This window comes from Oryx dammah, unplaced genomic scaffold (genome assembly GCF_014754425.2).
Source record: "Oryx dammah isolate SB20612 unplaced genomic scaffold, SCBI_Odam_1.1 HiC_scaffold_4, whole genome shotgun sequence".
Classification (NCBI taxonomy): Eukaryota; Metazoa; Chordata; class Mammalia; order Artiodactyla; family Bovidae; genus Oryx; species Oryx dammah.
In genome coordinates, this window is record NW_024070188.1 from 53,718,571 (window position 1) to 53,742,691 (window position 24,121).

Sequence of the window (24,121 nt, forward strand, 5' to 3'; positions counted from 1 at the left end):
CTGCAGGAGGGCATGGCAACCCACTCCAGTATTCTTGCCTGGAGAATCCCCATGGACAGAGGAGCTTGGCACGCTACAGTCCAAGGGGTCAAAAAGAGTCAGATATTACTGAGCAACTAAGTACAGCACAGCACACAGGAAGAAAAGGGTTTCCCAGGTGGCTCAGAAGTAAAGAATCCACCTGCCAGTGCAGGAGACACGAGATCAATCCCTGGGTTGGGAAGATTTCCTGGAGAGGAGAATCCCATGGACAGAGGCCCCTGGAGGGCTACAGTCCACGGCGTCACAAAGAGACGGACATGACTGAGCACACACCCAGGAAGATGAGAACAAGGAGGCCACGGCCTTACCTTGCAGAGACATTTATGCCAGAAGCGGGAGTCTGCCCTTTGGCCTCACAGTATGGTGCCTATGAGGAGTTTTACAAATGAGATAATGTGCCTGATCTGCACCTACAAAAGGACACTGGCAACAACCACCAGAATGAAGGCTGGGAATCTTATCAGAAAGAACAAAATATCTAAAACTACACTTAGACATGTTTGGATTTACTCAGCAAATCAAGAAATACCTACTGTACACATGTACAATGATGTGAGAAAATTTTATCCCTACATTCATATACATATTTATGAAGAGAGTAAGTATGTATTATTATATCTTCAGGAAAATGTGTGCGCGCGTGTGTGTGTGTAATTTGTCTGTTTTTTGGTTAATCCAAAATTTTACTACCAAAGCATCAGTGTTTAAGGTAAATTATCATAGAGAATTTACTTAAATTTAATATGAGACTGAAAATAATGTCATAACAGAGTCTTTACTCTGAGAATTATAAAACTGGAAGTGAATTTATTGTAAGTACAATTTATTGCATTTATAATAGTAAGTACATTTATTGCATTGCTATAATAAATTGCAAATTTTTATTTATTTCGATCTATATTAAATTCACTTTTCATAGACAGGAGATGGGTGAAAATTCACCTTTAATTTTTCCTTACTATATGCCATCAAAAATCCAACAGCTTACCAAACTAATTCGAACTTCAGACTCAAAAATCAGAGAGGTCTCTGATTTTTAAATAGGCCTAAAATTTACTAGTGATAAGTCTGATAGAAAGAAAAAATGTCAGACTGTATTTTTTAAATTGAAAAATCAATTAGGACCACTAAAAATTACTTAAGTATGATATTCTGAAGAGATACCTTGGGGGGAATTTATAGGAAATAAAATCATTTGCTTTTTACTTAAACTATAGATACATTCATTTAAAAAATGAGTTTCCTTATATCTATACTATTTGTACCTATTTTCTTCTTTAAAAAGATAAAAGAAACCTCTTAAAATGTCTATAATAAGACCACTATATAAAGTTAAATTAAGCAAGGTAATAATTAAAGCTTTCATATGATTCTGTTTAAAAGATCAAAATATTTTACACATGCAATGATACCACAGAGTTAATCATGCATGGTTTAATTGGTTAATAGATTAATGAGGTCTGGATTTCATATTTTCTTTCACCTCTTCTTGAAGTACCCATGCTAATACAAGAGCTAATTGCTCAGAGAAATCCAAGGAAACGGAAAAAGGAAGTAAAGGAGATATCTATGGAATTAAATACTGATTTCCATGTTTATGCCCTTTTTAGCATAGCATATGCATTTGAACATTATGTAACTATCTACTGAACACATAAAGTGTACAAAAGTTGAACAACATGAAAAAAGCTGGTGCTTTCATTAAAAAAAGTACTAATACGGAAGAAAGACAATAAATGAACATAAAGCATGGTGACAATGTGCTGAGGAGGCACATAGTAAAAGAAAAAGAATAAGACACAGGATCAGGGGAAATCTCTGAGAAGGTAAAATCAGGACTGTAATTTCATAGAAAAAAGTCTTAACTTATACGGACCCAACCAGCGGTAGTTACCTTGAGGGAGGGGTTGGGTGGAGAGTTTCACTTTTTAGTTTTTCAGCTTTTGGTATTTGAACTTTTAGAATTTATCAATGTTTTACTGATGTAACTTAGAAACTCTTTCTTAGGCCAAAGATTATATTATTATTCTCTGAACTACATTTTTCATGACATTGGCTTCCTCAAAAATATATTTTAAAATCCATTTTTTAAAAAAGAGATTGGATTTTATTCTAAATGTAGTTGAACAGGCTTAGCAGAGGAAGGACATAATCTGAATTATGATCTAAAGAAACTGGTGGTGACAAATGTGAGGAGAAGTGGTTTGTGAGAGAGAAAGAGCCAGAAGCAGAAGCATTATTAAGGGGATCACTGCAGTTACTCAAGGAAAGGGTGATGATGGTATTAACTATGGGGATGGCTGAGGAAATGGAAAAAATGGCCCTTATCTTTGCCACCTTCAATGTCCCTAGCACAGCAAGTGGCATGAAGTATGCCTTCCATACACAGATTTTCAGGTAAGAAAAATAGAAATGAGAGAGTTAGGGAGGCCAGCCAGTCATAGGGCTGTAATGTAAAACCTCTCTAATTTGAATTAGAGAGATAGGAATATTTTCCTTGTAAATACTTGTGTAACATCCATGTCTAAAAGCAGTTTAGTAATCTCCTAAGCAATTAAAGATTTATATAACCACAATTTTAAAAATCACCAACTCGATGAACATGAGTTTGAGCAAGCTCTGGAAGTTGGTGATGGACTGTGTGCTGCAGTCCATGGAGTTGCACAGTCAGACACGAATGAATGACTGATCTGAATTTTAAAAATATATTCTGAACAAAATTCTTTCTCATTTCAACTCCACTATTAAAGTATTCTGTCGCTTGGACACACTGCCGTATTTAAAATGGATAACCAACAAGAACCTACTATACAGCACTAGGAACTCAGCTCAGTACTCTGTAACAGCATAACTGGGAAAAGAATTTGAAAAATAGATACATGTATAACTGAATCACTTTATTGTACACCTGAAACTAACACAACATTGTTAGTCAATTATACTCAAATACAAAAAAGTTGAAAAAAAATAAAGTATGCTGTCAGAGAAATTTCAAATAATAGAAGATATTACAAAAAAAAAAAAAGAATGTCATAACAAGTTCTCTAAAGACCCTTAAGAAACATTCCTTTAACAGCTTAACATTTAATCGTGTAGTTCCTCTTTAAAATCTGGGGAAAAATTTAACCAAAGAAATTACAAAACTGATTTGCATTCTCTTAGCTTTTCCACTGCTCTCTTTAGTTACAGGCTGAGGGATCTAATCAGTTTTCATCCGAAGCCTGTTTAGCCATAATTTCTTTTTTACCTGACTTGATCTGTCACTTGATCCAGCTTTGAACTTCATTTTCTATTTCACCTGCATAAATATAAGTCCTACCTTATCTTTACTTTTCACTCTATATCAAACCCAATGCTTAAAATTAGAAATTGAAAACAAAACCTCAATTTCTCTTCCAACATATTAGATGATGCACTATTTTATATCCTGTTGCTCACATGATCAAAGATATAAAAGGAGAAATCAATATTCACAAAGACTTTTCAATGGGTTGTATGGATTTGAAATTTGAAGATAATGTTTCTAAAGGAGAAAAGTAATGTTACAAATAATAAGTAACAGTCAATTTTACAAGCTAGCCCTTAAATTATTTTACTCCATTATAGGTAAAACACCATGCAATCTTTTGTTATTGTTGTTCAGTTGCCAAGTCATGTCAGACTCTTTGCAACCTCATGAACTACAGCATACCAGGCTTCCCTGACCTTCAGGATCTCCTGGGCTTTGCTCAAATTCATGTTCACTGAGTCAGTGATGCCGTCCAACCATCTCATCTTCTGTCACCCCCTTCTCCTCCTGCCTTTATCATAGGCTTATTATTATAGTTTCTTTATAAGGTACATTTTATCTTGATTTTTGAATTAGCGAAATGTTTACAATACAATCTAGCCACATGTCTACAGTTGTTAAAGGATGGGTACCATAAAGGGAGATTCAGAGTCTAGAGCAATACCATCCGACAGAGCTCTGTTCCACATGGAAACTTATCTATTCATCCTACATAGTGGCCCGGCAACATGTGGGCATTCAGCACTTGAAATGTGTGACTGAGAAAATGTATTTTTCTTTTTTAAACAAAGAAGTATTTGTTTTAATTTTTACCTTCCAGTTTTACTGAGATATAAGTGATATACAGTACTGTATAAGTTTAAGGTGTAAGGCATAATGAGACAAATAAATCATGAAACGATTACCACAGTAAGTCTGCTGAACATCCATCATTCCTTATAGATAAAGAAAAAATATTTTTCCTTGTGATGACAACTCTTAGGATTTACTCTCTTAATAGCTTTTATATATTACTTACAACAGTGATAACTCATTTATCACAGTTTACATTGCATCCCTAGTCCTTATTTACCTTGTTACTAGACGTTTGTACCTCTGGACCACCTTCATTCAATTTCCCTTCCCCACCCCACCCTCACCTCTGGTAATCACAGATATGATCTCTTTTTCTACGAGATTGTTTATTTTTTGAAGTACAATTGACCCACAGCACTATGTTAGTTCCCATAGCATAACAAAATGATTCAATATTTCTGTACCTTACAAAGTGATCACCAAGATAAATCTAGTTACCATCTGTCACCATACAAAAATATTACATTCTCATTAACTATATTTCCTATATTTCATCCCCATGACTCATTTATTTCATAAGTTTGTACCCCTTAGTCTTCCTCACCTATTTCTCTCATCCTTTCAACCACTTCTGACAGCTACTTTTATGTTCTCTGTATCTATGACTGTATTTATCTTTGATTGTATTTGTTCATTTATTTTGCTTTTCAGAGTCCATATGTAAGTGAACATACCATTTGTCTACGTATGACTTATTATACTTAGCATAATACTGTTTAGGCCCACCCATGCTGTCACAAATGGTAAGCTATCTTTCTTTTTTATGGCCAAGTAATAGTTCATTGCATATCTATATCATAGTTTCTTTATCCATTCATCCATCAATGGGCACTTAGGCTGCCATTTAGCTTGGATTAAATTTAAATAACTACATCTACCTAGTCACTATCTCATTGGACAGCAGAGCTCTGAAATATGCATTTCAACAAATCTGGAGAATAGCATTTAGGAGGCATATTAATGATAGTGAAATCAAAAGTAAAAAAGATACAAATGGACTGTCATAGTAAATTTTCATATAAAAGCAAACCAAATTCCATAAGAATCAAGAATGTTGGCTCTACTCTTAAGGAAAGCATTGAGTTGGGCTCTTACATGGTGGACTAATTATTTCATGGCACTAACAATCAAGAGTAACATGATTAAACCTAGACTCCCACACCAGTAGTTACTTGGCCTGAGAAAAGCCTCTAAGCCTCTCTCTGTGTACAAATGACGAAACCAGTCAAGATGCTTTATCTGGATCATGCCGTACTATGTGGTTTGCTATCAGAGTCGAATATTACTTTCCAGGTTCAGATATTACCGCAATTTTATGATGACAAACCAAGGAGCAAGGGTGAAAGTTACACTACAGTGCAAAATTGTTGATACCCCAATTTTATGTCCAGTTTCCATGCTTTCCCCCTAGGTTCATGTGAGACAAACTCAAGATTAAATTTTTGAAACCAAGGAAGTTCATGCAGTGAAAATGTATTATAAACTGTATTTCCTTTGAAGGGGATTTTATCTTAAGGGAATCAGATTTAGAGTCTAAATCTTAAGTTAAAATACAGATGTCAATCATCAATATCAGTGTCTTAACAATCCTAAATTTTTGAACCTTTTTTTATAGCAGTGAATACTTTGAGAAACATTAAATATCCATGTACAAAGAGAATATTAACTTCCCAAGGAAAAGAAATGATAGTGTTTGAGTTTTCCTTTAAAAAGATAAAACTATCCCCGCTTATCGGCTATGAGGGTGATGTGCCAGAGAAGAAGAGAGAGAAAACAGATACTTTACCCTAAATCATCTAAACTGCCAGTTGCTTTAGATACTCAGTTTAAGAGCAGGGCCTATGATAGGAATACCCACATTTTACTATTATTAATTTGCATGTCAATATGAAACATCAACATAAAAAGTCTATTTTGTGAAATAACGAAAAAATACAAAATACTTTGGCTCATTTAGTCTTTTTACAATAGGAGATTAACTGGTACTTCTTTCTTTTGCATGAAGTTGTAACTGTCCTAAGCCAAAGGCAAAAAATGTCCTAAAGTACGTAGCATTCTAGATAATTCATAAACAATTACAGCCTATCTTCCTTCAGGGTTTGCTGAGCAGTGGTAGGTCCAGCTTTATACGGCCCACTACCTTGACCCCCAGCTGATCTCACAAGGGAGAGTAATGTACGATAGTCTGTAATGGGCACCCCTACCTGTGTGAGGCAGGAGAGGCAGGGGCTTACTCCATGGGAACTTTGCCAAGGCCAAATAGAAAGAAGGTTCTAAAAGAATCACTCATCAGTACTGGGAGTACCTGTTAGAAGGCAAATGGCTCCAGGGTGGTGGGGGAGAGGTTAATGCTTTATGAAGAAGCTGTCAGAAGAATTTGGAACAAATCACCTAAGAATGAAGAGGAGACTGTTAGTGGAGAGACACTCGCTGTGGTGGTAACAGAAGGGACCAGAGGAACCATAATTTGGTGACCCCAGTAGAATGTTGGTGAATTTTCCACAACTTACTGGGAAAGCAGGAAAGATGACAGATTCTGGTTTGTGACATGTATTATTTCAGTGGTGAAAATACTCCCACCAAGGCCAATCTCAAGCTACAAATGCTAAGTTACTGAATGCAGAGAGGGAAGAGACACGCAGTAGCATATTATCATCTATATAGTATTTTGCACCATTAAAAGATAAACATCAAGAGTATAGACAATAAAATGCAGCAAGTTAATTAGGAAAGGATCAGTTTTAAGTATTTATTACTTTGTTTTTTAACATAATTCACTTATATAACACAATTAGTAATGGTTACTTTAGCAGCAAGATCACAGAATTTCTGAATATTTAACAATCAGCTTGTGTGAGCAAGTACAAGGAAGTTTTTGCACAGCTATTCAAGAAACAAACTCAAAGTAAAATCAGGGATTGCTCCTGACAGCTAACATAGGTCTAACTAAGGAAGAAGACCTCTGCCTCCTTTATGTCCACTTCCAATCATGTACTGGCAAGAAGACAAAAGAAACAGTTAACTGTATACTGGCTTCTCTTCTTTGAATGCTCAACTGCAAGTCTAGGTGAGAATGAGTGGAAGAGAGGCAAAATTAGAGCACGCACACTTAAACTGCACTGACCGGGATTTTAATAACGGAAAATGATCACAAATTATGAAATCTGTCCAACATGTTGTTAAGAATCAGGGAAGAGTAAGTTCAAGTATAAATGAAAATAATGGTTGGTGGTTTCCTGAAACTTCTCTTCCTACAGGATACAAACATGCTTAAGGTGGCACTATTTGGAATACTAAGCTAGTTATCCACTGCTAACAAGAAAACCAACACTTGGTGCTCACTTGGGCAGCACATAAACTAAAACTGGAACAATACAGAAGCTAGCATGGCCCCTGCACAAGGATGACTGACATGCAAATTCATGAAGCATTCCATATTTTTCAGACATTTCTCCAAAGAAGACATACAGATGGCTAACAAACATACGAAAAATGCTCAGCATCACTCATTATTAGAGAAATGTAAATCAAAACCACAATGAGGTACCATCTCTCATTGGTCAGAATGACTACCATGAAGAAGTCTACAACAATAAAGACAGTATAAAGAAAACGGAACCCTCTAATAATGTTGGTGGGAATGCAAACTAGTACAGTCACCATGGAGAACAGGAGGAGATTCCTTAAAAAACTAGAAATATAACTGCCACAACCCAGCAATCCCATTGCTGTCCACACTGAGGAAACCAAAATTGAAAGAGACCCATGTACCTCAATGTTGATTTCAGCACTGTTCACAATAGCTAGGACATGGAAGCAACCTGATGTCCAGTTCAGTTCAGTTCAGTCGCTCAGGCATGTCCGACTCTGCAACCCCGTGGACTGCAGCATGCCAGGCCTCCCTGTCCATAACAAGCTCCTGGAGTTTACTCAAACTGATGTCCACTGAGTCGCTGACACCATCCAACCATCTCATTCTTTGTCATCCCCTTCTCCTCCTGCCTTCAATCCTTCCCAGCATCGGGGTCTTTTCCAATGGGTCAGTTCTTTGCATCAGGTGGCCAAAGTATTGGAGTTTCAGGTTCAACATCAGTCCTTCCAATGAATATTCAGGACTGATCTCCTTTAGGATGGACTGGCTGGATATCCTTGCAGTCCAAAGGACTCTCAACAGTCTTTTCCGACACCATAGTTCAAAAGCATCAGTTCTTCGGTGCTCAGCTGTCTTTATGGTCCAACTCTCACATCCATACATGACCACTGGAAAAACCAAGCCTTGACCTGAGGGACCTTTATTGGCAAAGTAATGTCTCTGCTTTTTAATATGCTGTCTAGGTTGGTCATAACTTTTCTCCCAAGGAGCAAGAGGCTTTTAATTTCATGGCTGCAGTCACCATCTGCAGTGATTTTGGAACCCCAAAAAATAAAGTCTGACACTGTTTCCATCTATTTCCCATGAAGTGATGGGACCAGATGCCATGATCTTCGTTTTCTGAATGTTGAGCTTTAAGCCAACTTTGTCACTCTCCTCTTTCACTTTCATCAAGAGGCTTTTTAGTTCTTCTTCGCTTTCTGCCATAAGGGTGGTGTCATCTGCATATCTGAGGTTATTGATATTTCTCCCAGCAATCTTGATTCCAGCTTGTGCTTCATCCAGCCCAGCGTTTCTCAGGATGTACTCTGCATATAAGTTAAATAAGCAGGGTGACAATATACAGCGTGACTTATTCCTTTCCCAATTTGGAAGCAGTCTGTTGTTCCATGTCCAGTTCTAACTGTTGCTTCCTGACCTGCATACAGATTTCATAAGTGGCAGATCAAGTGGTCTGGTATTCCCATCTCTTGAAGAATTTTCCACAGTTTGTGGTGATCCACACAGTCAAAGGCTTTGGCATAGTCAATAGAGCAGAAATAGATTCTGGAACTCTCTTGCTTTTTCAATAATCCAATGGATGTTGGCAATCTGATCTCTGGTTCCTCTGCCTTTCCTAAAACCAGCTTGAACACTGGAAGTTCCCAGTTCACGTACTGTTGAAACCTGGCTTGGAGAATTTTGAGCATTTACTTTACTAGCACGTGAGATGAGTGCAATTGTGTGGTAGTTTGGGCATTCTTTGGCATTGTCTTTCTTTGAGATTGGAATGAAAACTGACCTTTTCCAGTCCTGTGGCCATTGCTGAGCTTTCCAAATTTGCTGGCATACTGAATGCAGCACTTTCACAGCATCATCTTTTAAGATTTGAGTCCCACTGGAATCCCATCACCTCCACTAGCTTTGTTTGTAGTGATGCTTCCTAAGGCCCACTTGACTTGTGGGATGGGAATAAAGGGAACACAGCTCCACCCATCAACAGAAAATTGGATTAAAGATTTACTGACCATGGCCCCACCCATCAGAACAAGACCCAGTTTCCCCCTCAGTCAGTCTCTCCCATCAGGAAGCTTCCATAAGCTTCTTATCTTTCTCCAACAAAGGGCAAACAGACTGAAAACCACAATCACAGAAAACTAACCAATCTGATCACATGGACCACAGCCTTGTCTAACTCAGTGAAACTAGGAGCCATGCCATGTAGGGCTTCCCAAGACGTACGGGTCATGGTGGAGAGTTCTGACAAAATGTAGTCCGCTGGAGAAGAGAATGGTAAACCATTTCAGTATTCTTGCGTTGAGAACCCCATGAACAGTATGAAAAGGCAAAAGGACAGGACACTGAAGGATGAACTCCCCAGGTCAGTAGGTGCCCAATATGCTACTGGAGATCAGAGGAGAAATAACTCCAGAAAGAATGAAGGGATGGAGCCAAAGCAACACCCAGTTGTGGATGTGACTTGGTGGGGAAGTTCAGGACGGGAAGACACATGTGCACCCATGGCTGATTCATATCGATGTATGGCAAAGACCACCAAAATATTATAAAGTAATTAGCCTCCAATTAAAATAAATAAAGTTAATTTAAAAAAAAAACAAGATTAAAAAAAAATAACCTCTCCTTTACAGAAAAACAACCTGCTATTTTAAACAATGATGTCATATAAATGGTGATATATGCTGTCCTGCTCTTTCCATACGGGCATCTTTTCTCTACTACAGATTAACAGCAAACTTGAAGGACTATATAGTACACTAAATTTGCAAGTCATCATTGTTAAGAACCATAACGCAGAGTACCTCAATGTACTTTCTTTTATTTGTTCTGCACAAAAGAGCTGCAAGGTAGGTAGCACAGTTATTAATAGTCATATCTTAAAGCTGAGAAAAATTAAATAATTTGCTCACCTAACAGTCAAAACTTGAATACACTCAAAAGGTCTACACAGTTATATATGAGCTAAAGAACACTGGTTTCAGAAATTAGACCCAGGTTCTAATCCTGATTATGCCACTGACAGATGATACTGGGTCACTCTCTCTGGGTCATAATATTTTCTCCTATAAAATTAAATCATTGAACTGTAATATCTGTAACGTCTCTCTAGAATTATGATTCTGTTTCACCAGGAGGGAAGGCAACATGTCTGGAAGACCAGGGTAGTGATTACACAACTAAGAACAAAATGATACTAAAGGGAAGAATTCAGGCAAAGCATACAGAGTGCAAGAAATAAAATAATCTTGTACTAAACCAGGTCTCAACACAGAAGCTTTCATATGCTTCCTTCAAACAATGTTTCCAAGTGTTTCCAAGTTTGTTTAACCAACAGGGCTTGCCTGTGGATTTCAGTGAAAACATGAAATTAAAGTAGCATATGAAGGTATACAGACAACTGTAATTGAGGTTGGGGGCAGAATTGCTAAGCAGTTCACCTGAAAATTAGATCTCACTCTGTTCTCGAGATTATCAAATAGCAAAATCAAACATTTTATAATTTATTATGAGATTGGCTATTATGTTATTAATATTATAAAAGTACAGCTAATTAAATGATACTTTTGATATATAGGTTTCCAGCAGAAACAAAATATCCACGGATTAATGCGTACCCAGAAAATAACAAATCAATATCAGTGATGAGTCTTTACCAAGTAAATGGTAAAAGGAAGAAAGTCTCTGATTCATCTACATGCCATAAATGCATCTTTGAACAGGCCAAACTGTGATGCATTTCTAAAACCAATTTATAAGAATGGAAGTTACTTAGGTCAGTCAATAAAGTATGAATTATTTTATGTTCACTCTCTCCCTTATTCTTCTATAATTGATTACTGCACCAAAACCTATTAACTGCTGTATTATTTAAAACTTATGCCTTTCAAAGGAGCAAAGATCTCTCTCCTTTATTTATATTTGTTTTCCACATCCATAATAAAAACAGAAAATAAAAACATGTGGCCACATATATGTAAAGCATGCAAACCCAAGAAAGCCATGACTAGGTTTATAATTCAGCCTTGACCCACCTAAGCTAGGGTCCTGGGTCATGATTTTACTATGTGGGAATTCATGAACCTCTCATATGCCTTCTTCATTCTCTCAAACACAGAGCTGATTTGAAGGGGATCTCATGATAACATGTGAACTATTCTAACATGGAATAGGCATTCATTCCATTCTTTACTTCTGATTAGAGTCCAGTTAAGAAAGGTCATGGCTTCAGTGAGGCTTCCTACAGCTCTCAGGAAAGACCTCCAATATGTTGACAAGAAACATTTACAATGACCTTTCAGGATTTCAGGAATCTCTTGATCAACTCACGTTATCCACAGGGATAGAACAATGCCTGGGTGTCTATTTTTGTCTCTATACAAAGCTGTTAACCACTACATCAGACCTACCTAACCATCCAGAACACACAGTCCAACCAAAGTTACGAACATGATGGCAAACACAAGACAGAGTAACAAAGAACTACTATTCACCGAACACTAATTTGCCAGATGGTCCCTTAGGCACTTTTGAACAAATTTGAGGTCTAGACATAATAAATAAGTTGTATAAGGAAAGAGAAAGCAAGTAATTCAGCTGGGACTTTACTCTAACTGGATTTAATCCCAAAGTCCATGCTCATTAAAACTGTATAACTCTTCCTCCAACATACAGCTACTACCAACAAGTCACAAAACATCTTCTCCTGAAAAGTTTGTACTGAACAGATGACCAAACAACCCACAAGACTCCACAGTTAGTAGCAACAACATATTGAAACATGTATACTATCAGGTAAGAAACGAATCGCCAGTCTACGTTCGATACAGGATACAGGATGCTTGGGGCTGGTGCACAGGGATGATCCAGAGAGATGATATGGGGTGGGAGGTGGGAGGGGGGTTCAGGATTGGGAACTCATGTACATCCGTGGCTGATTCATGTCAATGTATGGCAAAACCAATACAGTATTGTAAAGCAAAATAAAGTAAAAATTAAAATTAAAAAAAAAAAAACTCCCTTCTCTGTGGTCTTGGAACCATGTCTGTGTACAGACTCTGAAACATTAAGTAAAATATTCATTTCTTGCTTAAATATCCTAAGGATGGTGCAAATATACACACACAAGGGTGTACATCAAAGTTGTCAATGGCAATAGTATATAAGTTAAAAATTGAGATTTGTGAAAATAGATCTGGTAAGTCTAACTAGAAAAGGTATAAATAAAAGAGCTTAAAAAGATCTATTTACAGACTACTTGGGTTAATGGACCATTCTGATTTCCTTGTAATTATAAGGAAATGTACAGTTCAGCTGAACTATATACTGAACAATCATAAAACTATTAGCATCGTGTTTTAGCACCTTAGAAAATTTCTATTATTCCTCTTTCAGTCTAATAGTGTAACAGGAAGAATGAGACAGTAGTAGTGGCAGGGAAGACTGGAATGAAGTACTCAGTTGCTATGAAATAATCACTGTGTCAAAGGAATGGATACATTTGTTTGTACCTTTCCAGTCTTATGCCCAGAGGTGTGTGATTATCTAATAATCATTGCTGTTCCCCAGAGAAACATGTTTTGCTTCATGCTACAATTTTTTAAAAATGAAAAACGTATTGCTAGAGGTGCCTGTTAAATTGATGATGATGACTTAAATTAACCCACATTTGTCACTAAATTTCAAGGGTCATCCATTATTGAACACAAAAAGACATATTTCTTACATGAGAGGAAGCAAAAAACACAAAGAAAGTGAGAGAATCATTAATTAAAGTTTATATAAGACAGAGAACTATTAGAAATACTTGCTTTCAGTCTTCCTGGGAATCAGGGTCCATATATAGAAAGGCAAAGCATCAAAGACATGCAAAGAATAAAGCAGTTTACTTGTGTTTGCCAACTGTATTACTGATAGAAATTACCATTATTCTGTAATAATCACTGTGCCCCAGTGAACAGTAAAATTATTTTTAACAATTCATTTGTTTTACAATCTCCAAAACATAATGGTTCTAGTTAAACTACTATAGTACAATAATATAATCATCTACCCCTAAATCAGTCCTTTATCTGGAGTCCTAAGTCCTCTTTAAATATAAATGTCATTAAAGCAAAATATTTTCAGCATATTGAATCCATTCTTATTATTTCATTTTTTTGCTACCTATGTATTTTCTAAAGACAAAATAAGATAATTCAAATGTTTATTAATGACTCGAAAAACAAAAGTAAAAGATTTAATGTACTGCCTTGAGAGATACTTTTCAGATTTCTTTCCTTACCTTGACAGGAAAGAGAGAACTGTATGTTAACATTCCTGAAAGAAATAGTCATTAGTATTTTCATTTTCTTTCCACCAATAAAATATAAATATGAAGTCACTGACGATGACTTGCGACTGTTCAACTTTGATCTTCAGTCATTTTTTGTACTTCTACACTCATGAAAATCATATGTACAAGCTATCTCTCTGATGTTACAGACAGAAAAAAAGAGACCGCATCAATCAGTAATTTCATTGTCAAGTTAGAACCAGACAGGAGTACAACGTGGTAAAAGTGTCTTAAGCTCAGAAGCTCAGGGTTAATTAGTTCCAGAAAAGTTCCAGAGGGCAGGGATTTATTCCCTTTGATAAAACAAAGGAAGTTTAATAAAATGCCCTCTCATATTCAACTCTAAAATCCCGGAGTTTGTCAATTTTATTTCAAAAAAAAGAAAATTGGGATATTGCTGTCCTGCAAAAATTTATAACTAGTCCATTCATTAAATTCATTAATTTCTTCATTATTAGAATAAGAATGAAATTGACTAATTGTAAGCCAACAGCTACAAGTAAATGCTGTAAACCTGTCACTGAAAATATATGAAAACTAAGTTTCTAAATTACATGTATAAAAAGTATTATGTGATATTTTAAGTACTAAAACTAAGAATGTTCTGAATAGGTAAATATCTGTGAAACAAAAATCATTAGATAGCATAAATAAAAAATATATAAGTACTTAAATTGAGTTAAGGGTTCAAGCAGCAATTCCTAATTTTATCAACTAATTCTGTGCCCAGCAATGAGCAAGACAATAGGGGGAAGACAGGTTATAGTAGAATACATGCCTGTGCTCAGCAGAAGAAAAAATAAATTTGAAAAGTACCTATCTATAACATCAGGCAATACAGCAGGACATTTGGCTACAAACCTAAAATAAAGACAATCCTACCAATCAAGGAAATGAACCCACTCAAGTATTCTTGCCTGGAGAACTACATGGACAGAGGAGCCTGGCGGGCTACAGTCCATGGGGTCGCAAAGCATCAGACACTGCTGAGCCACTATCACTCATTCACTCAACAATCAAGAAGCCAGAGACGGTGAAATACAAAAAGAGAAGAAGGTACAAAGAGAAGGTACAGGGAGAAGGTACAAAAAGACATTATATGGGTTATGTAGATGTAGCTACACAGATATGTTGAAACACAGAGGTGAGGCTGGAGTGGCTCAAAAGAAGATAACAATTGAAGGGTATGATTAGGGGAGGCAGAAAAACAGGCACACAGTTTTGATGCTTCAAAGCCAGTTTGCAGGATGCCCTCACGTGGATATTGATGCCGGATAGGCCAGTTAATAAGAGAATGACATAGAAATCTAGGTAATGGTGGGAATAAAGAATGTAACCCTACATGAAACATGACAAAGACAGTGCAATTCAAACACTGATTCTATCATGAAAAAGTGAAGAGCAGTTTGGGTTATGATAGTGTTGAGTCAGTTTCAACTGCAACATTTCCAACTAGAGAGATTATGAGAACGATGTGGTACTGATATAAACACAAAAATTGGACACAGTTGGAGTATAAAGAGTAAATATAAACAGTTAAGACCTAAACTATTGATAACTGAAAGTATAGAGTAGCCAGCTACAGTTATGCAAACTCTTTCTTTATTTACATGCATTTCCTTTACCACCTGCATAAGTCCTAGGGATAAGAACGGGCAGATGTTAAATTTGGGATCGTTGTTTTTTAAGTATCTTAAAATCATTGATGTAGTAACTAGAAGGCAATATATTCTCCAAAAGTGACTCCTCTGGTATAATGAATGTGATGCAGTTTTTCTATGCAATAAGGCAAAATAAATTTAGCATTCTCGGTGGCAACAAGAAAAGTCTTTAAATGAATTAAATTTCCCTTCCACTGAATCTACTTTCTAGTCAATTATCTTTAACCCATAGCAGGCAGCCTTTACTTTTGGCCCATGATGGGTTTCCCAGAAACCACATCTTACAGATAGCTGTAAAGAGCATTAGGCTTTCCCATAGGAATGATGCTGTAAGTTGGGTAGTTTCTGACACCAACAAATCATGATGATGTCAATCATACATTATGAAAAAAAATGCAAATGTACAAATATTATTAATGTACAAATACAATCATTTTAGGGCTTCCCGGGTAGCTCAGCCGGTAAAGAATCTGCCTGCAATGCAGGAGACCCCGGTTAGATTCCTGGGTTAGGAAGTTCCCCTGGAGAAGGGGCAGGCTACCCACCCCAGTATTCTTGGGCTTCCCTGGAGGCTCAGACAGTAAAGAATCCACCTGCAATGCAAGAGACCTAGGTTCGATCCCTGGGCTGGGAAGATCCCCTGGAAGAGGGCATGGCAACCCACTCCAGTAGTCTTGCCTGGAGAATCCCCATGGACAGAGAAGTCTGGTGGGTTACAGTCCATGGAGTCGCAAAGATGAGCAACTAAGCACAGCACACAGCATAATCATTTTAAATAGCCAAATTGTATTCCAAGTCATCTAAAATTTCAGTACTGAGGAGATCTTAGAAAATGTCTAAATTGCAACATATTTTTCTCAGATTAAAAAAAAGAGACACATATAGGTTAAACTGGATTCAAAAGATTTCAGTATTAGAACTTTGAGTTCAACTGGCTCAAAGATCAAAATACTTAACATTCACTCCCCTACTTTATAAAACTATATGCAATGAGCATGAGTAATCAGTAAACACTAATAGAAGAGCCAACGTGTTACAAACTAAACGCATTTCACATCGGAGCGGCCTTCTGCGCATTTCCACATATGGTACAGATGCCAGAAAACTCAGAAACATCATATATATACATGTCTCTATGGAATGTATACTATGAGCACCCAGGAGTCTTAACTTTTAGAATGCGCTTTTGAAGAGTAGTTGAAGAGTATTGAGACAGTACACATTTATTTAAAATGCCTCTAAGGAAATTTTTAATTTATTTCTGCACTCAAAAAATAGAAGTAAAACCATCCCAGGAAGCATTCTGTTTAAATGTAGCCATTGTCATACAAATGGCTTTGTCATATAAAACAAATTTGTCACACAAAACAAATCTTGTCATACAGGAATCACTGAACCAGTCAGGCATCAAGAAGCCAACTCTTGCTTTGTTTTCGGTTGTTGTTCAGTCGCTAAGTCATGTCCAACTCTTTGCGACCCCATGGACTGCAGCACACCAGCCTTTCCTGTCTTTCATTATCTCCCAGAGTTATGTCCATTCAGTCAGTGATGCTATCCAGCCATTTCATTTTCTGTCACTCTCTTCTCCTCCTGCTCTCAATCTTTCCCAGCATCAGGATCTTTTCAAATAAGCTGGCTCTTTGCATCAGGTGGCCGTTTTCAACTTGTGGCAAGGAAGACATCCTTCATTCAGGTCCTTATCATCAAGGACAGCCTTGAAGGAAATTATAAAGAAAACACACACACACACAAGCCTGCCTTAGTGCTACAGTCTATGGAAGGAGAGAACAGAAACTGCAACCTTCTGCCTTGATAACAGTGAGAGAAAGACAAATTTCCAAAAAGAAAAAAAAACTCATTTGTAGTTAATCCAAGGTAACTGAGATGGCTGGCAGAGGACCAGGTGCCAAAGAAGCCACAGCAGTTGCCAAGTTAGAACCAAACGAAACATGGTACCCTATTGCCTTAGAGTCAGAGCAGTGATTACTAGTTAAGTGCTTTAAATTTTGACAGCAATGGAGAGGGGACCGACCAGGTGTCCTCACTGTAGACATGGTCCTCCCTGGTACTTAAACAAATCATGATGAAAGCACCACAAGGAGGTTGAAAACAGATGATTTCATTCACCCCCACCCTGTTATCAGCGTTATAAGAGCTGTAGCTGAAAGGCGACTGATAAAACTAATGTAGTAATCTCCCCTGCTAGGCTTTGATCTGGTTTTCTGGCAGAAGCCCCTATTATCTACTCAAAACAAAAAAGGAAAGAAAGAAAGGTCTGATCAGGTGCAAATCTCTATTGGCACCTTGGCCTAAGCTCTGAAGCCCCCTTCCTCGATCAAAGTCTAAAGGATTCAAAAAACACTAGCACATCGTGTTCTCAACTTTGAAGAAATCATTACTCATAGTCGGTGAACTGTGATTATAATATCTCTGGTTCTCTTCCAAGACTATTATTATATAATCTCTGGCCAAAGCTGTGTGCTTTTAGCAAACTTCACAAGTTTATTCATTCTATTTGGGAAAGATGGAACAAATGCACTTAAAATTAATATTAAACTGAGAGGTTTAATTGGAAGTTTATTAGGGAAATAAATATTGGAATATTAACAGCACCCTTAACTATATTAACAATTCAGTCTTCTAAAACAAGAACTTTAAAATCAATCATATAGTTTTGCATATGTTGATTATAAGGGATTTAACCACACATGGATTAATCATGAAAATATGTTAAAAATAATAAACAATGGAATTTTAGTATGATGTTAAAGAATACATCAAGTATTTCAGAAAGCAGCAGTATTTAAACTTTGTGAAGTCCAAAATCCCACTGTTTCAAAATCATACATTCTCTACCTTAATGAAGTATGTAAAATTAAGTTTACAAGCAGCAGAAGATCAAAACTGGACAACTTAGTTATACACAGAACCCAGATTTTAAACCTGAGTCTTTACAACTCCTTCACCTTTACAATCTAACATGCAATGTCTTCAGCTGTAATCACTTTTAACATCAAACTCTAGGCCAAAGGATGTCTGTGTGAAACGGAAAAACAGTCATGAATTTTGGATACAAGACTATCTAGAATCATCTCCCTTGAATACACTCATGGAATACCCAGTTAAGAAGAATTCTAGTAAGGATACGTGAAATATTAATAAATGCAAAAGAAGCAATTTACTACTGTAATGTCTCAAAAGTCCCACAATAGTATGAACTTTACAAGCTTTCTTCTCACCATCAAAATGAATAACAATAATGCAGTGAATAAAATTTAAAACTATTATTATAAACTTATATTCTCTTTCCCCAGTATACATATATATATATGTGTGTGTACAGATAAGCCACGGTTCCATTTTCAATTATTAGTGAACATAGTTTACATTAAGAGTAAAAACAACATAAACCACTAAAAATCAAGCTCCTATTTTGTAAAAGGCAAATGTTTAACCTCTCATGTCAGTCGCTCAGTCATGTCCGACTCTTTGCAAACCCATGCACTGCAGCATGCCAGGCTTCCCTGTCCATCACCAACTCCCAGAGCTTACTCAAACTCATGTCCATCGAGTTGGTGATGTCATCCAACCATCTCATCCTCTGTCATCCCCTTCTCTTCCTGCCTTCAATCTTTCTCAGCATCAGGGTCTTTTCCAGTCAGTTCTTCGCGTCAAGTGGCCAAAATACTGGCAGTTTCAGCATCAGCATCAGTCCTTCCAATGAATATTCGTGACCAATTTCCTTTAGGATTGACTGGTTGGATCTCTTCATAGTCCAAGGGACTCTCAAGAGTCTTTTCCAACACCACAATTTAAAATCATCAATTCTTCGGTGTTTAGCTTTCTTTACAGTCCAACTCTCACATCCACACATGACTACTGGAAAAACCATAGTTTTGACTAGATGGACCTTTGCCAGCAAAGTAACATCTATGCTTTTTAATATGCTGTCCCGGTTGGTCACAGCTTTTCTTCCAAGGAGCAAGCATCTTTTAATTTTATGGCTACAGTTACCATCTGCAATGATTTCAGAGCCCAAGAAAATAAAGTCTGTCACTTTCCATTGTTTTCCAATCTTTGGCCATAAAGGAATGAGACTGGATGCCATGATCTTAGTCTTTTAAATGTTGAGTTTTAACCCAGCTTTTTCACTCTCCTCTTTCACTTTCATCAAGAAGCTCTTTAGTTCTTCTTCACTTACTGCCATAGGGTGGTGTCATCTGCATATCTGAGGTTATTGATATCTCTCCAAGCAATCTTTATTCTAGCTTGTACTTCATCCATCCCGGCATTTCACATAATGTATTCTCCATGAAGTTTAAATTTCGCATGATGTACTCTGCTTGATGTTTAAATTCTACCTTTACAATACAATTATAGGCTTCCCTGGTGGCTCAGACCGTAAAGCGTCTGCCTGTAGTGCGGGAGACCAGGGTTTGATCCCTGGGTTGGGAAGATCCCCTGGAGAAGGAAATGGCAACCCACTCCAGTACTCTTGCCTGGAAAATTCCATGGACTGAGAAGCTCCTCAGAGCCTGGTAGGCTACAGTCAGTCCATGGTGTCGCAGAGAGTAGGACACAACTAAGCGACTTCACTTTACTTTTACTTTACAATACAATTATAATTTTTTAAATGTTGGCCAATAGAATAGACCCACTATTTCAAATAATAATGACCTACAATCTCAAATAAATAAGATGTCTTAAATTGCATCACCAAATTGTTACTGTTTTATTTTCCTAAAAGAAGTGCATTCCTAGGACACCAGAGGGTATATTCTCCCTGCCTAGACTTTGTCTCTGATAAATGAAATATTTTTCATCTCCTAAAGAAACTGTCATTTTACAAAAATCAGAAAACTACAACTATAATCAAATACTTGGTTAAGTAAATTATTACTATGACCCTATAAAGACATCTCAGTAATTATTAAAAACATAACTTGAAAATTCTTGATCATTTTCAAATTTACTATCCAGCCATAGTGAACTGCTTACTGGGGCTTACAATTCCCCTAAATAAATTTAAAATTATGTGTGTCCCATTGGCAGATATGTCTGCAGAGGAAATCACTGGCATTCACACTCAAATAAAAAGCCCCGATTGTTCCACTAGTCACCACAGAAATAGACTTGAAAGCATTTTATTCTGGGTCCAAACAGATGATTCAGAAATACCTTCTGAAAGTCACAAGCAGTTTGTCTCACCATTAAATTTGTAGGCCAGCTCATGGAAGAGTAGTAAGTGAAACAGCCTGATTTCACTTAAATAAAGTAAATATCTGTCTGTACCATTTTCAATTATCATGAAAAATGTTAAAAGGCAAATTTCTGGTTTAAGCTAACCAACAAAAGCAGTATGAGTGAACTTGGCCCTTTTGGTGATGCTGAGGTCTGATAACTTAAATTATTCAATAGAATCACATTTGAAAGCACGTTGGAGAAGACTCTTGAGAGTCCCTTGGACTGCAAGGAGATCCAACCAGTCCATTCTGAAGGAGATCAACCCTGGGATTTCTTTGGAAGGAATAGAGCTAAAGCTGAAACTCCAGTACTTTGGCTACCTCATGCAAAGAGTTGACTCATTGGAAAAGACTTTGATGCTGGGAGGGATTGGGGGCAGGAGGAGAAGGGGACGACTGAGGATGAGATGGCTGGATGGCATCACTGACTCGATGGACGTGAGTCTGAGTGACCTCCGAGAGTTGGTGATGGACAGGGAGGCCTGGCGTGCTGCGATTCATGGGGTCGCAAAGAGTCAGACACGACTGAGCGACTGAACTGAACTGAGCTGGAATATTATCAATTCATTTACACCATAAGCTCTGTTACGCTCCTGTTTCCCCAATGATGAATAAGTAAATCTGTGGAACTGCAATACATCAGACACTAGTGTGAAAACTTACCACCTACATTACTATGTGTTTCAATAGCATGTACAGTACATGATACTGCTTCATTTTATTTTCTAACAGCACACTTTAGATGCAGGTATTAAATCTATTTTGGAGGTTAAGATACTAAGCTTCACTGTGCTGTGCTATGCTTAGTCACTCAGCCGTCTCTGACTGTTTGTGACCCCACAGACTGTAGCCCGCCAGGCTCCTCTGTCCATGGGGATTCTCTAGGCAAGAATACTAGAGTGGGTTGCCATGCCCTCTCACAGGGGATCTTCCCAACCCAGAGATCAAACTCAGGACTAATTTCATAGAGCTCAGTAAATGAATTCAAATGGTTCTGAAGCCTGTGCTCTTACTTTGCATGCAACAATGCAAGAATTATTTCTCTATATATATTTCTGTTTACTTTTTTCAAGATGAAGCAGAATGCGCATAGCCCTGAGACGGTTTACTCTATATTTTTATTAATTTGTGGAATTTTTGGTTCTTTGTTTATAACCAACAGTAAGTTCCATAATGTTACCTAAAAAGGGTAAAGAAGGGTTCAAGTACCTATAGCCCCTATCTGGGTGTATTTGTCTGTAAAGAGAAAAGAACTAATAAATTGGTAAGTGAGGGCAGTGCATTAATTTTAGGAATGGTTACAATAGTGAGGGACTGAAAGGAGAAAGATATTAAACGAGGAATTGACATTTCTGATGGTAATAACAGGGAATAAGGATTAGATTACTCAACTCTATGGCAGGAGGTAAGCATGGTTCAATGAGTAGACTTTACATGGGGATTTAATTTTCAAACGTTCTGGAATGAAAATAAACCACAACAATAGGAGACATGACACAATACAAAGGGCATTTATTACTGAAAGTTAGGACTTTAAATCCCACTGTCATTAATTCATTGTACAATATCACAAATGTGGCAAATTTAGGACCCAAATTGATTTCACCTATAAAACAAGAAAAGCTGGCTGGACAAAATGCTTTCTAAGGTACCCTTAAGTATTAATTTTTCATTGGGCTAAAAAGATACCTTGCTACATCTGACATATTATAAACAATGCTCCAGGTTCTTTCCAGATTAAGTATTATATTTTTCTTTGCACACAATATATTTTTCTTTGTCCTTTCGGACAAACCAAAACCAATCAAGCTTCCAAAATGGGGGTATTATATATAAGCAATGTCTACTTTGTAGAATTTAACCAGTGTAATGATACATGTAAACCTTTAAAGCTATATTAAATATTCAATTAGCATCAATTAAATATTAAATAATTAGATATTAAAATAATTTGCTATTATGAGATGCTACATCTTAATTACAAATACCAATGTACTAAATTATTGAATACACAAGTGCATAAGATTCTGCTCAAGGCAACATATGTAAAGTTTTAAGATATCTGTATTTTTTTTAAACACACATTTATTTATGTCTACTAATAGCATTTACCAGTACATCTTATTTAAGGCAGCAAAAATACTGTATTTAAACATAGAAGTTCAAGAGAAGTTCAAAAAGAAAACAAATTTATTTCTTTCATAACTATTCTTTTCCACTTAAAGATGTTTTATAGGTATCTATTTAGATCTGTCTCCTTTTTTTTCTAGAAAAGACTAAAAGCAGCTGAAAGGATACATTAGCCACATGAAAATTCTACAAGTGTAAAATCAGAGGGAAAGAAAGAGAAAAATGAGAATAAAGACATCAGTTAGAGCCAGAAATAAAGCTCAAATATTTTTACCATAAACATTTATATACTTCATATTAGAGAGCCATAAATTGGTTCTAAGCTTTCTAGTAATAAATGCAACATGCAGTTCCCAGGGTAATTTAATTCAATAAAGCAATTTCTTTGGGAGAAAAACTGACGTGTTCCTGTGCTAGTCTCTGAAGATCTGGTTTGATCTGGAGATAGATTTTAGATAATATGAGAACCTATAGATTTTAGATAATATGAGAACCTAGAGATAAAAAGGATCAGTTATCTTTTAAGCAATCTTCCTCAAATATTATTTCTCCAAATCATGGGCTCCAATGAGTTCAAGACCGTTCCCTTCCTGAAAAGGACTATGTCAAAAACTATTCAACAATGCAGATACACGTTTCAACAAACTCTAAATTTTAAGAAATTATGTATAAGGAGGCCATATACTTTAATGAGAATTAAGGACATTGCCTTAAAAAGATCTGACCATGTCCACTTGGGTACCCCTTTGTTGCAGAGGGCAATAATACCACAGGAATAGAGATTTATTTAGAAAAGTTTTTTTTTTTTTAATCTTCTGTAACTGAAAGACAGTGCATGATCTGCTGCCTGGAAAGTCTATTTCTTACAGTATGGCACAAGAGTGTGAGCGTGAAAGAAAAGTTTCACTAAGGTGAAAACAGCTGTCTGCTTCAGTTGATTGAGGAGGGGAAAAAGTAATTCAGTAAAGGAAACATAGGAAGTTTAACTTGGAGCTAAGTTTAAGAAATACTACCTGTGAAGTATAATCCAAGGTAACTTGTATGAGCCCTTCAAATAAAAGTCAGTCACAGTACATTGACAAAAGAAAATAACACATTAACAGTAGCAGCAGCTGTCAATGCATGCCACTTTCAGATTGAGATAACAAAATGATGAAAAACTATCTAAGAAAATGGTTATCTTTTGTCCTCTATTAGAGA

General features: G+C 36.7%; 1 protein-coding gene and 1 non-coding gene across 6 annotated transcripts in view; one reads left to right on the top strand and one right to left on the bottom strand.

Annotated features, from left to right (window-relative positions):
- PTPRK (protein tyrosine phosphatase receptor type K) overlaps positions 1 to 24,121 on the bottom strand; it is a 598,135-nt gene that overhangs the window by 302,848 nt on the left and 271,166 nt on the right. The window lies entirely within an intron of this gene.
- On the top strand, positions 7,521 to 7,628 carry LOC120863137. The gene has a single exon (XR_005720939.1). It is a non-coding gene; the product is annotated as a U6 spliceosomal RNA (small nuclear RNA).